Here is a 17,072-nt window from a genome sequence, read left to right on the forward strand (position 1 = left end):
TCACCCATCTAGCTGAAACTACTGTCAATAATTTCCCCACTCTTTATCTGTGCCTTAATCCAAACGTAGATTCCATGAGCAGAGCTTCTTTCTTTCCCACCTGACTACAACTTGGATGTCTTCAAGTCCAACATAAACAAATTCCTGACAAACCGTCCCCTTAAGTAAGACACTCTATCAAATCTCCAATACTAATGATTACTACAATACTATCCCATTGATTACTGCACATGCAATAACCCTTATCCCCGAGTGGCTTTCGGGCCTTGATAAGTGGTTACCTCCATGTAAAAAAAAAATATGAATATTTTAATAATATATCTAGGTAAATAGTGAGTGTGAACACTGGCGAAGCATGATTTTATTCCTATTTAAGTACAGAATAACGCAATAGCATGACGAATACTCATGAGGATAAAACTTCTGTGTAGCTTAATTGTCATATACTGTTTCAAAATTTACTGTATGTATACATATATATAAATATGCGTATACACATATTATAGATATTATTCTGATTATTCTCAATGGACTTTTGTCTGGAGTTCAATGACACATCTCTGCTTCTAACGCACGTCCATGCCAGAGGTTGCTTCCTCAGATTCTCATACCGTCAATGTCTGCAACAAAGAGATGAAACTTTCAGGTCATGTATGCATAAATTCAGTCATTAGAACTATGCAATTTGCAATCTCCTCTTATGCATTCGAGCGGAATAAAATATAGGAGGCATTACTTCGGGAATGCCCCTTATATATATATATATATATATATATATATATATATATATATATATATATATATATATATAAAATAGGTTAATAAATTCCAACGAAAGAAAGATGTATATTTAAATAAGGGAGTAGTCACCAACGATGTGTATTTTTTAACATTATTTTATTATTCCGTGTCTTGGTTTTTCATTGAGAATTATGTTTGGATCATTGTAATAATGTTTTTAAGTCATTGAAATCGTTTACGCGCGTTTCAGACGGTCTGTGATGCGTCCACGTCAGAAATTATTTTCAAATGTGTAAAAATGGCGATTTTCGTAGTTAATTTGAAGTTTTTTCCAAGGGGTGGAGGCTTGTAAGTGTTTATTATTCATTGGTATGCTGAATTTTTATTTTTTTTATTTAGCTTGTCCAGGGAGACGTTGACCTCGCTGTGGTCGCTATCTCTTTCTGCTAATGTTTTTTTCTTTTCCTTTAGGGTGGGGTAGTGTGTGTGTGTGTGTGTGTGTGTGTGTGTGTGTGTGTGTGTGTGTGTGTGTGTGTGTGCGTTTATGTGTGTGTGCGTGTGTGTGTTTGCTTTTATTGGTTTGGGAATGTGTATATTGTTTTATAGTATTTTGGGGTTATTTGCTTCCTTAGGAAGGCGGCTGTGGTCCGAGGTCGTTACTAATGTGTATGTGTGGGGAGGGGGGACTGGCTCTTCTGAAATAAGGGTATATATATATATATATATATATATATATATATATATATATATATATATATATATATATATATATTGCTGTGACCCTAGAAGGGTCACTAAGGAAAACACAGACATGGAGATAAATTAGAAAAGGTAATATATATTGAATCCAAAAAACAGTAAATAAAAAGGGCAACTGTCGTAGTAAGTACCGCCAAAATGGCACACTACGAAAGTACACTGACCACCCCGAAAGTCGTAAGTCTCAATTAATTTATAGGGTATATATATATATATATATATATATATATATATATAAACCCTCACAAGTGTGTGTATATATATATATGTATATATATATATATATATATATATATATATATATATATATATATATATATACATAACTACTTAATTTACTCACATAAAATTAATATACGAAAGTATAGATTTATGCGTAAACTTTAAGTATTTACTTCAAAAGTGCTCAATACGTAGGTAGAGCTAGTTAGTAAGTTATAAACCTGAAGAATCCTAGAGTGGATGAAACGCTGAATATTCAGTGCAGCTTAATCGCCATATACATTTTATAACTTACTACTACTACTACTACTACTACTACTACTACTATATATATAGTAGTAGTAGTAGTAGTAAGTTATAAAATGTATATGGCGATTAAGCTACACTGAATATTCAGCGTTTCATCCACTCTAGGATTCTTCAGGTTTATAACTTACTAACTAGCTCTACCTACGTATTGAGCACTTTTGAAGTAAATACTTAAAGTTTACGCATAAATCTATACTTTCGTATATTAATTTTATGTGAGTAAATTAAGTAGTTATATATATATATATATATATATATATATATATATATATATATATATATACACACACTTGTGAGGGTTTTTTTTTGCTATGTTTTAGTGACGTATATCAACGTCTTAAATTATATTTCTGGTATGTTTTATATTGGATTTGATGAAGACAAAAATATATTAATTTAGTATTAGCAAGTTATTTAAAGAAGAAAAATGAAGCGGCGGCAAAGATTAATAGTTCAAAGTGCCTTGGTGAAAAAAAAGTTATTTTATCTGTAAGAAGAAATTAATTACATATGTTGATATCAGCTGGCGACATGTGCGTTGACATGGAACCGTATGTGTAAATAGAATAGGCGGTATGTCTAGGTGTGTGTATATTTAAAAATGTTGGACGAAAATGTTCGAGTGAGGAAAGAAAATGTTAGAAAATTCTTTGGACTGCCGAAAATCTTCGGGCAAAGATAATTGGTGCTTGGTGTCTAGTGGGCAGGGACCGAAAAGAGCAAAGGACGTCTTCTCTCGTCGCTTCCGGGAATCTCTCTGATGAGTGACCATGATTCCCAAATGGGCTGAAGTTGTTCTTTATAAGACTTATCAAATGAACGCACCATGTAACTTTATTTGCCAACGTATAACCAAATCACCTAACAGTGACAATTTTCCGAGAGAGAAACCAAGTCGTTATTTACGACTGGTACACATTAAGGTGGCTTTTTTTTACTAGGAAATAAACTGTATACATAAGTTTAATTCAGAATGTGTGTATATGCTGTCGCTATGTTTAGTAGTTCGTCTGTGTTTCTTGTTTTTGTCAATAGTCTTCGGTAACATTGGCCCTAGATAGGATGCGTTGTACTTATGTGTGTTCCCTGAAAGAAAAAAGGAAAGACAAAGCCAAATGCTGTGTTTGGATTTTTATAGTAAGCACGAAATTTCAGAATGACTATATCCGCGATTGTGATTGGTTGAAAGAAACTGCTGATTTGAGCTTTTGTCCAATCGAGAGTCGATATGTAAAAACGTTTCTGCCGCCTCTTTCTAACACACAGCATAAATAAGTACTCCTGCCCATAATCACATATGTACACATACTTAGTATTTCTCTCTCACATACATACACACATACATTTTGTATGTACATAATTATCTTACTCTGAATGCAATTTTACGGGTTCACTTCTACACAAACATCTCTACTAGAACGTACGTATAGGTCAGCACACATACATCCGTGCCAAAGCACGCGCGCACGCACACACACACACACACACACACCTATTCTGATGATATGTACCATAGATATGTTCCTTCTTCGGGAGAACACTACGTTTTTCATTATCATAATTTGACACTGCAGCTGGTTGTATTGCTAACAAATGTCAATAAATAGCAAAGTGGTTGGCTCATGTTGTAACCACCTCGTAAAATTTATTAGATTGTTTTTGGCTGGAATCCAGATATACGATGCATCACAAGTTTGGTTTCCATGTTAGTAACGGGCATATTTTGCCAGTGTTGCTTGCGTATAAAATCTATTGACTCTAACTAAGTTAATAAAACTTGGCAAAAATGGTAAATCCGTAGGAGGAAGATCTCTGTTGAGACAACCGCGACAACTTTTGAGAAAAGGAAGAGACAAAGAACATGCTGCAATGGGTAAAGAAAAATGACAGAAACAGAAACGAACGTTGAATATAAAACTACCAGATTTAATTTCACAAGAATGTAGAAATTACGAACTGTAAGGTGCAGCAGTTCCTGCTATTGCCAAATCGATGCCGTTCGATTTCTGTTAAGCTTGCTTTTTTAACGTTGATGGTCGATATGTGGACGTCACACTCATTAAAGAACAGCTCGGCAGAATGAAAGAGAAATAGTCTCGAAAAGTAAAGTTGGTACCAAAAAGAAAGTTCGCACTTTTCAAGAACCACAAATTTAAGCTAAATTGAATATAACTGTTTAAAGAACCTATACCTATAACCTATATATATCAACCATTTTTAGAGTTGTATTGTAGATGTTGCTTGATTTCCTAACATTTTCGTCGCTAGAATTTTTTGCTAAGTCTATGGGGATGGCTTTGCTATTTAACTCGGTTTTACGTATATTGGATCAGCGTTACCTTTAAAGTGTGACTTATGAGTATTTGCATTTAGGTTTAGAGTTACATCTAAGAAGTTTGTTTAAATTGTTTATGTTAGCCGTTCCTTCTACTTTTAGGCCTAATTTTTCATTTGTATGCGCAGTATTATAACTAATCCATAATCTTTGTATAGGCCGATATCAGTATTATCAATATATTTGTGAGTGTATATAAATAGAATAAACCTATACGGCCCGATGCTTCTGCAGAATCCAAGGACCAAGGGCCAGAACAAACGATTAGCCCATTGGTTGTTATTACTGGTTAATACTGATCGTCTCCATTTATTAATGACGTGGATTTCATCTTTGGATATATTGGTATATATCTCTGCAAACTCCATAGCAGTGTTAAAGAGTTCTTTGGATGTTGATGTGTCGGGGATGAAACGCGGAAAATTCTATGTTGCTTACTGGCCATATATATTTTACAAACTTGCTACCTAACTCTACTTTCATATCGAGGACTGTCGAAGTAAATACTGAAAACAGATACATACAATTTTATGTAGATATTTTGTTGAGATAAGTGATTTCAATCATGCTTTTTATTTTAGATTTAAAATATTAACAACTCCATTTTATTTCAGTATTTAATTTGTGTATTTCTGTTTTATTAAATGCTAGCTTTTTTTCTAGCCCAATACCGGCTTCCATCTTATCTCGAAATTACTTATAACGGCACCAACTTACTTTCGGAAGAACTCCCCCATCAGCCTTTTCTTTTATATCGTAAGCTTCTTAAAACGTTACTAGCTTAAGTTCAGAATAAAATCACGATTTTCTTTTAACGGCTAATTTCCAAAAAAAATGTTTTGAACGCTACTAACTGAATTTCTTTCAATGCAGTTTGCAATTTGGAGACGGAATTGTTTTTGTTGAGATAAGTGATTTCAATCATGCTTTTTATTTTAGATTTAAAATATTAACAACTCCATTTTATTTCAGTATTTAATTTGTGTATTTCTGTTTTATTAAATGCTAGCTTTTTTTTTTTTTTTTTTTTTTTTTCCTCGTACATATGTTTATTTATCTACCGAGTTGATAGCAAAAATTACGAATTATACACATTTTTGAGTTCGTGTGAGGGGAATCTATCACCATACTTTCCCTTAAACACGTCTGGTGGACTTTTATTAAGTACAATACTTCATAGTTTTTTTTTTTTTTTTTTTTTTTTTAATGGAGAGTAGAAAACGCATTGTGGATTCGTTATCGGCAGCTCCTGTTACTCTCGCTTCTTCTTATTTGTCCCTCAGTCCTCATTTTTTAAATGAGTGATTTTTCGGACAAAGGGAGAAGAAAAAGCTGTTTTCTAGGTTGGCAGTATTTTTGCGAACAGTTGGCTGAGATGGCGGAAATTTTCTGTTTCTATGTCTATCTTTGTAGCCATGTCACTAGTAAGGGTGCTGGAGGTAAACGTTTTGTCTGGGCTGACGTTATCCGCCTGATAGTCAGGGACCCGAACCTTGGATTAACCACTAAGGAGGCTGTCCTATCAGCAGGTGCAAAGTACTGGGGCTGCTGTATTGCCATTTGGTGAATGGATTCTGGACCATGCAGTAGCTTCTGGTGGGGCCTCTCGATGCCATACTAGTGGGTAATTGTTACGGCTTTACCTTATCATTAGCTACAAATAAAAAAAAAATTCTTCGTTTCTTTTTCTCTCTTAATTTCCCCTCTCTGTCCTGCTCTAAGTAAATCTGTCGACCTAGTCCACAAATTCCAAAATTTCATCATGACAAGTTTCAAGAAAAAATACACGATTAAACCCGGTTCTCCAACTTCCAACGTAGACCCCTACTACCATGTCTCCTTCTCCAACATCAGGGGTCTTCGTTCTAACCTTCCAGAGGTTGAAACCCAATTACAGGAGACTAAACCAGACCTTTTATTTTTAAGTGAAACTGGCATTGGACAGGCTATTTCCCTAGATGAGTTTGCAATTTCAGGATACTCTAACTTAACTTCTAAATCTGACCCCCAAGATCGCCATGGGCATGGAATATGTGCCTATATTAAAGATAGCTTTCCATGTGGGAGGGACATCTCCAGGGAAGATCCTAACTTACCCTATATGTGCTTCCGGGTTGCTTTAGCTCACACTACTGCATTTATATTTACTCTCTATCGCCCCCACAACAGCGGAGTTACTATCTTTCAAAGCATATCTGAGAAAATTGACCAAGTCCTTTCTACTTATTCTTCAGCTAACATTCACATATGTGGAGACTTCAATGTTCACAACGTCGAATGGTTGACCCACTCAAACAAGACCGATGATGAGGGGAGGTTCTGTCATGATTTCTCCATTGCCTATGACCTCACTCAGATTGTTCAGGAACCTACCCGTGTGCCCGATAATGACGGCCAGTATGCGAGCCTACTAGACCTTTTTCTCACAACTTGCCCTGAACTATGTTCAGTTTCTGTTCTGTCGCCTCTTGGATCTTCCGACCACTCTGTTGTATCAATTAAGATAAAAATGAAATGTAATAAGTCCCCAGACGTACCTCTTCATCGTACAGTATATCGATACACTAAGGCTGACTGGGATAGCTTCCGTACATTTATATCTGATCTACCTCTGCATTCCATGTTTAAAAAGGATGTGTCCTCTATAGTATTAGACCTAACTGAATGGTTAATTGTAGGTATTGACCATTTCATACCCTCTAAAAAGTTTCAGCAAAAACCTAACAGCCAGCCATGGTTCTCTCCAGAATGTGCTGCTGCCATTGCGCACAGAAATCACTTTTTCCACTGCTTCAAACGTAATAGATGTATGGAAACTAAAGCCGTTTTCAGGACTGCCAGCAACCATTGTAAGAAAGTAATAAGGAATGCAAGAGTGTTGTATGCTCAATCTGTTAAGTCCAAAGTAGCTGAGCAGCGGCTTGGTTCCCACCAGTTTTGGCAAATAGCAAACAGAATCCTGAACAGAAGCGTGTGCTCCATCCCAACTATTATCAATGGACCTGAGGTAATCTCGTCAGCATCAGACAAAGCCAAACTCTTTGTCAAGAACTTTGCAGCTAATTCTACCCTTTGCGACCAAGACCGCCAACCCCCAATATTTCCTCCTGTATCAGAAAACACGCTATGTGATATACGTATATCTGTACGTGATGTTGCGAAGCTAATCAAAAACCTTGATTCGAGTAAAGCAACTGGCCCTGATGGTATTCCAATTATAGTACTCAAAAAACTTCAACCTGAATTAGCGCCCATACTTACAAAACTGTTTAAACGTTGTCTTAAGGAGAATAGTTTCCCATCTCCCTGGAAAATCTCATCAGTATGCCCTGTATTTAAGAATTCAGGTGATCGCTCATCCCCCTCTCAGTACAGGCCAATAAGTCTCCTGTGCGTCATGAGTAAGTTGCTAGAATCTGTGTTAAATATAGAAGTAATCAAACATCTCAACAAAAATAACCTTCTTAGTGACACTCAATATGGTTTCCGTTCTGCTAGATCTACAGCAGATGTCCTTACAGTTATATCGCATAGGATTAGCAAATCTCTCGACGGTGGCAATCTTTCTAGGGCAATTGCTCTTGACATATCTAAAGCCTTTGATAGGGTATGGCATAAAGGTTTACTTCATAAGATCGCTAGCTATGGTATAGCTGGCAAAGTCTTCTCAATTATTAAATCATTTCTTTCTGATAGGTTCATAAGAGTAGTAGTTGAGGGGCAAAAATCAGAAGCTCACAGTATTAATGCCGGTGTCCCTCAGGGATCCATCCTGGGCCCAACTCTTTTCCTGATCTACATTAATGATCTTCCAAATCATATCCTTACATCATTTGTAGACATTTATGCTGACGACACTACCATTTATGGTACCACATCTAAGACAGTAAACGACCAAGTTCTCTCCAGTTCTCTCTCCTCTGATCTTGAGCACGTAGTACAATGGGGAAAGAAGTGGCTGGTTACTTTTAATGCATCTAAAACCAAGCTTCTCTCTTTACACCATCAACATTCTAATTCACATTTGTCATCAATTGAAATGAATGGCTCTCGTCTTCAGGAGGCCTCAAGTTTTGACAAGCTTCTGGGCTTGACCATTACTCCTGATCTTAAATGGAACACGTATATCAAATCTGTTGCCAAGGCCGCTGGAAAAATGGTGGGATCTTTCTATCGATCCAGTAGATATCTCACTGCTGATGCTATTCTCTACCTATATAAGAGCCAGGTACGTCCAAGGATGGAATACTGTTGCCACATCTGGGCAGGAGCTGCTAGAAAGGACTTGTCCTGCCTTGATAGAGTTCAAAATAGACTTCGTAGCCTCGTAGGAGATGTCCTTTTCTCTTCCTTGCAACCTCTATCTCACAGAAGAGATGTTGCGAGTTTGTCTCTGATGTATCGTTATTTTCATGGAAAGTGTTCGACTGAGCTTCAATCTATGGTCCCCCCTCGCCAAACTTTCACAAGAAACACTCGTCTAGCTGTAAACACTATCAATAATTTCCCCCACTCTTTATCTGTGCCTAAACCTAAACGTAGATTCCATGAACAAAGCTTCTTTCTTAGAACTGCACGCCTATGGAATTGTCTTCACTTTTCCTGCTTTCCAGCTGACTACAATATAGTTGTCTTCAAGTCTAACGTAAACAAGTTCTTGATGAGCCGTTCCATATAAGTTAACAAATTTACCGAATTTCCATTACTAATGATTACTATATTGTCCAATTTCTACTGTGCACTCTTTAACCCTTATCCTCGAGTGGCCTCTTGGCCTTGATAAGTGGTGATGCCTATGTAAAAAAAAAAAAAAAAAAAAAAGATAACTTGAAAATAATAATAATATATATTAACAAGCTGGCCGCCCGATCGTACAATACGCTTAGCATGATAGTTTAATGTATGCAGATTGCGTATGTACTATTATAGAATCAGTTCTCTATAGATTGTTATATATTACGAAAAATAATTTGTCCGGTGTACTAATTCACCTAATAATAAAATAATAAAAAAAATTATAATGATAATGTCGTTCATCAAATTCCGTCTGTGTTTGTTTATAATATCACGTCAGCTGATATTTGGGTTTGGCAATCTTAAAAATAGGTAGTCTTTATTCTCTTATAGATAAAAAAAAAGAAAATTTTTACAGAGAAATATTTTACGTTACACCCTTGGTCATTGTAACGTAAAATATTCTTCCCCATAAAAATTTGGATATCCAAGTCCCATAGGATTTTGTAACTTTCTTTTTCAAGTATTGCTGCTGGTCTGTGCTTGTACCATTTGTCTGGGTGTTTAAAATGCAGTTTTTTGCATAATTTCCAACTGCCTACCCCACTTGATCATCAGTGGCGTAGCTAAGGAAGGGTGGGGACGGTCAGCCACGGGTGACAGCCAAAGAAGGGTGACAACAAAATTTCAACCCCACCCCACCAAAAAAATTTTCAGCCAGGCTAAGGTGCGAAAATAATCGGAAATAGAATTTATTTATCATATATTATGTCATTTTTAAGTGTTTTATTTTTAAAAAATTCTTTTCTAAAATATTATAAACTCTTTTAAAAAATTAATTAGTCATTGAAGCCGATTTTTATTGAAATTTCTAAACCCTATTTTTTAAGTTTTTAATAGTACATTTGAAATCATTTGATGACACTCATTTCATTTTTTAACTGTGAAAAATAATCAGAAAGAAAGGGTTAAGTGGTTATATATATATATATATATATATATATATATATATATATATATATATATATATATATATATATATATAACTACTTAATTTACTCACATAAAATTAATATACGAAAGTATAGATTTATGCGTAAACTTTAAGTATTTACTTCAAAAGTGCTCAATACGTAGGTAGAGCTAGTTAGTAAGTTATATACCTGAATAATCCTAGACACCGGGTCGTAAAAAGTGTGAAAAAAAAGCTTTTAACAATTTCAAAGTGTTGGTGTCAAATAAAGTGGGCATTAATGGAATTGGTGAATTCCAAACTTTTCGCACCTCTACGCAAAAACACTTTTTGATGACATTTCTTCTTTGGTTTCAGTTTATGTGTATGTACGGGGAACATGCGATAATAAAATCCCAGACTACTGATAGAAATTCTTTTTTGCTAAATGCTATCTTTGATATCATTTGACAATTTAGTTTTCACGTTTCTCAGCTACTAACAAAACACAAAAGACAGTGTAAATTTGCCAAAAAAAAAATGTAAGTGTATATTTTTAAAACTATTTTAAAGACAGTCAAAATGTGTTTTATGGATTGAAAATTAATTAAGGGTTTGTTTTACAATAAACATAAGTACGAAAAAGTTGTCAAAAAAAACAAATATATAATAAATAAATGTTATCACAGGCAAGATAAGTTACTCTTCTACCTTTCTGAATAAGTTTTTATTGATTTTAAAAATATTTAATTAATTTTATTTTAATCGTGTCGAGAGTTATAAGAATAAGAAAAAATGGTCGCTATTTGTAACAAGTGGGGCCATTTTTCATTATTTTTAACCTAGTGCTCGACACGATTTGTTTTTCGGGCCAGATAAACATTTTAAAGGGAATAAAATCAATAAAAACCAATTCAGAAAGGTAGAAAGATTGATTTATCTTGCCGTTGATAACATTTATTCATTATACATTTGAGTTTTTACAACTTTTTCGTATTTATGTGTATTGTAAAGCAAAACCATTTAATTTAATTTAATTTTAACCACTCTGTACTTGTTATGAATATGTTAATAATGAAATGAAATAACTAAGAAATGTTTTTTGTTGTTTCAACTAGACTGCATTTTTAATAATATTTTAATGTTCAAATATAAAAAAAATATTTATTGAATAAATAAAATGGTTTCTTTTAATAATTACACAATACCTTCACGGTTATTTTTGGTAATCTTTCAGAATAACAAACAATGCAAGAAAAAATGGGGGAAACAATAGATAAACAAACAACAAATGTTATCAATAGGATCTGCCAAACGATTGTGAAAAATGGACCGCATGTTTCCGTGACGTCAGATTTGTGTTAACTATACGAACTATGGAAAAGCAGAAGCGACTTAATGATTTTTTAAAACCTTTGTTTATCTTCTTCAAACTGCAATTAATAATTAATCTTTGTTATAATTTTGTAAGGTTTTAAGATTTACACAGTTTAACGATTAATAATATTATAAACATTTCTATATTAAATATGAAATACGGTTTTACTGAATGTTCATTTGGTTACCTACAGGGTTCCATATTTTGTTCGGTAAAAAGAGACAAACAAAATATGAGGGTGGACTACAAAATGTTAAATATTTTTGCAATAATATTTTCAAATTGGTTTTAATCTGCCGATAAAATAGCTTACAAAAGTCATGTTTATATTAAAACTTAATATTAAAAAAAAAATTTAAACACAATTAATTAAAAATCTATGTTATAACGGAACATTTTGAAACAATGAAACAATGGAATTTTAATCGTTTTAATCTTTTGAAAATTAATTAATGTTTATGAAGTTTCTTTTTCTTGGCAATTCAACTGATTATAGTATATTTTAATTCGAAAAAAAACGCTATTTAAAAAAAAAAACATAATAATATTAAGTTTATATCAATTTTTTAATTGCAACTTCAAGGTAAATTTTTGTTGAATATGTGTACTTAAATTTTTTTTAAATAAATATTTTTTACTTATTTGAACTCTTATGTTTCATAATAAATAGAAATTTCGATAGATTTAAATATATTTTGTTCGAATTTCGAAAAAATAAATATGGGAGTGAGGAGGACACGCACTAAAAAAAGTACTATATTTTACGAAATCTACATTTTATATGTAATTTCATTCTAAAATGGATAAGTATCGAAAATTTCATGAAAATCTGACCATTAGTTGATTTTTGCTAGATTTATTAAATACGGGTATGTTTTCACGTTCGGAATGTCTACTACATGGGAATGTTATTTTTAAGCGCCAATTATGTAAACACGATTTTCGTCTCGCAATTTCATTATTTTCGTTCGAGAAAATTTTTTTTTAAATGATTACTGGTTTATTTTGCCCTTCTTCTTTTAAATGGTACAAAAGTTATACTGATAATATTAATTTATAATAAAGTTACATCGTGTTGATGGGGTAATTCTGTGGTGAATTTTGGCAGTCCCTAGTTATCAAAGACAAGCTAAGTTACTTTTTTTTTACCTAACTAGACAAGTTTTTTATGTTTTAATTTATTTATTTACATTTTTCCACACTACTTTTATTTTCATTATTAACATATTTATAACAAGTACAGAGTAGTTAAAAATTAAAACACGCTTATTAATAGGTGTTGTTATCATCAGTTGAGTTGTTGTTTTTTCTGCTATGCTGTACAGTCGATTCACTAATTTCGTTTTCCTAAAGTTTGCGTTCTGTTCTATTTTTTTACATCTGTTCGCGGCTGTCATTTTGCGTATGACTTTTGTAAACATTGACATTTTTATTTCGTGTTTAAACTTTTATTTTAATGCAATGCGAAAGTTCGAATTGCTTTCTTTGTAAAATTAAATATATTCTTTTACTAGGTAGAAGAGTAACTATCTTGCTTCAGGTAACATCTTTTGTTATATATTTGTGTTTCAACCAATTAAATAATCGTTTTCTTGGCTATACCGAAAAAACACAAATTCTTAGAGTTTCTTCCCTAGGACAGTCCGCCTGTGGAACACAATACAATTTATCTGCTTCCCGGCTGACCAGAATCTGGCCGTCTTCAAGTCTAATGTAAATAAATTCATATTGAGTAGCCCATATATATAGTCTGGCAATGTTAGAGTGTCTGGACCGTTCCATATCGAGTTGCATACCGGGGTACAGACAGTGAATGACAATTTTTTTACTTTTTCTGCCGTTCAGCCAGATCATAATGTTTGTACCAGTGATGAAGAAATATAGTTGTCAAGCTCACAGCTGTGTATAATGAGCTAATTTTCTACTTACACAGACGCAGCTGGTACCACAACACATAGCTTCTCTATATCGCATTCCCTATCACAAATGGTTACGTTTCCCAGACCAGCAAGAACAACACGCTTCACTTCTAGATCTGTTTCTGACCACAGTTCCCGATGATTGTGTAACGAATGCCCACAGCCCACTCGGAAACGTCGATCATGCAGTGATAATGGTTGAAATCGCCCTAAACTCTAGAGCCCAAACCGAAGAGCCACTGCTCAAAACAACGAGATATTATAAAAAGGGCTGACTGGGAAGCCATCAGGGATATCCTCAGAGACGCCCCATGGCGAAATATCTTTTCACTTCCTGCTGAACATTGCACAAATGAGACCACTGAATGGTTCAAAGTGGCAATTGAAGCACATGTTCCCGCGCGGAAATTTTATAGCAAGCCCCACTCTCCCCAATGGTTTACTTCTACTTGTGCAGCTGCCATTGCACAAAGGCAGCATGCGTACCACAGATTTAACCGACATAAGTCCAGTTCAAACAGACAGAAGTATATAGAAGCCAAAAGTAACTGTAAGAAAGAAATAGCAACAGCTAAGAGAGAATTTACTGAAACCACCAAAAAAAACGCATCAAAGCACAGAAATTAGGAAAGTAGCGATGTGCCTTGTTTGGGGTGGAAATGTTATAAAAAAAAAAAAATCTAACGTAAACCCCCACTACAATGTCTCCTCTAACATCAGGGGTCTACATTCCAACCTTCCAGGGGTTGAAATCCAATTACAGAAGACCAAACCAGACCTATTCTTCCTAAGCAAAACTGGTATTGGACCGACTATTTCCCTAGATGAGTTCGTAATCAAAGGATATTCTAATTTAACATCAAAATCTGACTCCCAAGATCGACATGGGCATGAAATATGTGCCTACATTAAAGATGGATTTCTATGTGGTAGGAACATCTCCAGACCATCCCTAAATTTCCCTATATGTGCTTTCAGATTGCACTTGCTCACACCACTGCGTTTATATTTGCCTTCTATCGCCCCCATAACAGCGGAGTTACTATCTTTAAAAACATATCTGAATAAATTGACCACATCCTTTCTGCTCATCTTTCGGCTAACATTTACGTCTGTGGAGACTTCAATGTTCACAATGTGGAATAGTCAGCTCACTCAAACAAGACAGATGATGAGGGGAGGTTCTGTCACGATTTCTCCATTGCTTATGACTTTGATGGTCAATATGCAAGTCTCCTAGACCTTCTTCTCACAACTTTCCCTGAGCTATGTTGTCTTCTGTTCGTTCCCCACTAGAATCTTCTGACCACTCAGTTGTCTTCGTTAAGATAAAAAGAAAATGTAATAAGTTCTCCGACGTACCTCTCCATGGTAGACTAGCTTTTGTACATTTATATCAGATCTGTCTCTGCATTCCATGTTTAAAAAGAATGTGTCCTCCATAAGATCAGACCTGATGGAATGGTTAATTGTAGGTATAGACTGCTTCATAACCTCCAAAAAATTCCAGCAAAAACCTAACAGCCAGTCGTGGTTCTCTCCAGAATTTGCTGCTACCATTGCACACAGAAATCACTATTTCCATTGTTTCCAATGTAGCAGATGTACTGAGACTAAAGCCACCTTGAGGACTGCTAACAGCCACTGTAAAAGATTAATAAAAAATGCAAGAGAGTTGTATGCTCAGTCTGTCAAGTCCAAAGTATCTTAGAAGCGACTTGGTTCTCAGCAGTTTTGGCAAATAACAAACAGGGTCCTAAATAGAAGTGTGTGCTCTATCCCAACCATCATCAATGGACCTGGAATCTCATCAGCATCAAAAAAGGAAAAACTCTTTGTCAAAAAACTTTTCAGCTAACTCTGCCCTATGCGATTAGGGCTGCCAATCCCCATATTTTCTCCTGTATCTGAAAACACACTATGCGGCATACAAATATTTGTGCGTGATGTTGCTAAGCTAATCAAAACCTCTGATGGCATTCCTATTATAGTGCTCAAAAAGATTCAACCAGAACTAGCTCCTATACTTACAAAGATGTCTTCCAACATCCTGGCAAACCTCATCAGTATGTCCAGCATTTAAAAATTCAGGTGATCGCTCCCTTTCAATCCAGACTAATCAGTCTCCTATGCGTCATGAGTAAGTTGCTAGAATCTGTGTTAAATAGAGAAGTCGTCAACCACCTCAGCAAAAATAACCTCCTCAGTGATATGTAATATGGCTTCCGTTCTGCAAGATCTACAGCAGATGTGCTAACAGTTATATCTGATAGGATTAGCGAGTTTTTCAATGGAGGCTTCCTTTCTAGAGTAATTGCTCTTGACATATCAAAGTGCCTTTGATAGGGTATGGCATAAAAGTCTACTCCACAAAATCTCCAACTACAGTATAGCTGGAAATGTCTTCTCAATTATTAAATCATTTCTCTCTGATAGATTTATAAGAGTTGTGGTTGATGGGTAGAAATCAGAAGCTCACGGTATTAATGCTGGGGTCCCTCAAGGGTCAATCTTGGGTCCAACTCTCTTCCTGATCTACATTAATGATCTCCTAAATCATATCCTAAGATCTTTCGTAGACATTTATGCTGATGATACTACCATTTATGGCAACACTTCAAAGGCCGTAAACAACCAAGTTCCCTCTTATTCTCTCTCCTCTGATCTTGATCACGTGGTGCAATTGGGAAAGAGATGACTGGTTAATTTTAATGCATCTAAGACCAAGATTCTGATCTCCATCATGCATCAATCAAAATGAATGGCTCTTATCTTGGGAGGCTCTATGTTTTCACCAGCTTTTAGGTCTAACCTTTACTCCTGATCAGAGATGGAACACGTACATCAAATCCTTTGGCGGGGCTGCTGGGAAAATGGTGGGATCCTTCTACCGCTTCAGTAGATCTCTCACTGCTGATGCAGTTCTCTACCTGTATGAGCCAAAAGGATGGAGTATTGTTGCCACATCTGGGCAGGAGCTGCTAGAGGTAGTTTATCTTGCCTTGACAGAGTTCAAAATAGACTTCGTAGCCTAGTGGGGAATGCTCTTTTCTCTTTCCTGCAATCTCTTTCCCACAGAAGAGACTTGCGAGTCTGTCTCTACTTTATCGTTATTTTCATGGCAAGTGCTCGTTTGAGCGCCAATCTATGGTCTCTCCTGTCCTGACTTTTATGAAAAATACCATCTAGCTGAAGCCATTATCAATAATTTCCTCCACTCTTTATCTTTGCCTAAACCTAAACGTAGATTCCATGAACAAAGCTTCTTTCTTAGAACTGCATGTCTGTGGAATTCTGTTCCATTCGCCTGCTCTCCAATTGGCTACAACGTGAACAAATTCTTGAGCTGTCCCCTTAAGTAATCCAATTTTTCATATTTCCACTACTAAAGATGAATACGTCATGTTCCCATTGACCATTGTATACTCATTAACCCTTATCCTCGAGTGGCCTCGGGATCTTGATAAGTGGTGACTCCTTTGTAAAAAAAAAGACCTTTGTTTAGAAATTCCATATTTACAGCGACAACTACAAGCAGCCGAAATAAACTTAAAGGAATCCAAGCACTGGACTGTACTGCAATTCCTATAGTTTATCATCAAGTGGGGCTTTGTTAAATCATTGCCATATCTTTTGCTGGCTCTAAAATTCTTTCTGACAATATGTGTTTGTGTGGCATCATGTGAAAGAAGTTTCTCCAAAATGAAACTTATGAAAAATTAC

The 17,072-nt window shown here is 35.1% G+C and overlaps 1 protein-coding gene and 1 long non-coding RNA gene across 3 annotated transcripts in view; one reads left to right on the plus strand and one right to left on the minus strand.

The window, feature by feature from the left end:
• The window catches only part of LOC145303397 (proline-rich protein 5-like), a 493,349-nt gene that overhangs the window by 232,464 nt on the left and 243,813 nt on the right, over positions 1 to 17,072 (plus strand). The gene's annotated exons all lie outside the window — the stretch shown is intronic.
• The window catches only part of LOC145303399 (uncharacterized), a 231,680-nt gene that overhangs the window by 62,536 nt on the left and 152,072 nt on the right, over positions 1 to 17,072 (minus strand). The gene's annotated exons all lie outside the window — the stretch shown is intronic.

The sequence above is a fragment of the Euprymna scolopes genome, chromosome 19 (genome assembly GCF_053919585.1).
Source record: "Euprymna scolopes isolate OS-2025 chromosome 19, ASM5391958v1, whole genome shotgun sequence".
In the NCBI taxonomy this organism is placed as follows: Eukaryota; Metazoa; Mollusca; class Cephalopoda; order Sepiida; family Sepiolidae; genus Euprymna; species Euprymna scolopes.